The sequence below is a fragment of the Frankliniella occidentalis genome, unplaced genomic scaffold (genome assembly GCF_000697945.3).
Source record: "Frankliniella occidentalis isolate FOCC.00 unplaced genomic scaffold, Focc_3.1 Scaffold334, whole genome shotgun sequence".
NCBI classification, from domain to species: Eukaryota; Metazoa; Arthropoda; class Insecta; order Thysanoptera; family Thripidae; genus Frankliniella; species Frankliniella occidentalis.
In genome coordinates this window covers 179,085-179,546 of record NW_026267457.1, presented here as the reverse complement: position 1 = coordinate 179,546, position 462 = coordinate 179,085, and the positions used below count along the sequence as shown (strand labels likewise).

The following is a 462-nucleotide window of genomic DNA, read 5'->3' as shown; positions in this document are numbered from 1 at the left end:
TTGATGTGTCCTTCGATGACATATTTAGACCAACAATTTCCCAAAGTAGAATGAAAATCGGGAATTTACACTTGGCGGGGTTCCCTTGTGAGTCGCGTCGGGGGAAATTTCAAGAGAATTTGCTCATCTGGGGGGAGGAAGAGGACTACTCGAACCGGAGCCTTACTGAACAAGGCATTTAGAGCGGTCTGGTCTGGTCCGTTTCTTCGGTGACCACCTTTCTTTTCTCAGGCAAAGAAGTACTGAAACAAGAAGAAAGCGGATACAAACAAGGATCTGTCGGTTCGCTTATTCATTTGCATTGAAATTGGTGGTGGCCCAATCCAATTAATAAAGATCGAGCTGCATTATATCCGCCTAGCCGGCGGCAATCTCACTTAAAAGTTGTCGTTCTTTTTTGCGTTTCCTTGTTACACAAAGGCAAATCTTTGAATTAGGATTACGACTTCCAAAGAGAAAAGT

General features: G+C 43.7%; 1 protein-coding gene across 1 annotated transcript in view; it reads right to left on the bottom strand.

Annotated features, from left to right (window-relative positions):
- Window positions 1-462, bottom strand: part of LOC113211574 (diuretic hormone receptor-like) — a 113,102-nt gene that overhangs the window by 3,121 nt on the left and 109,519 nt on the right. The window lies entirely within an intron of this gene.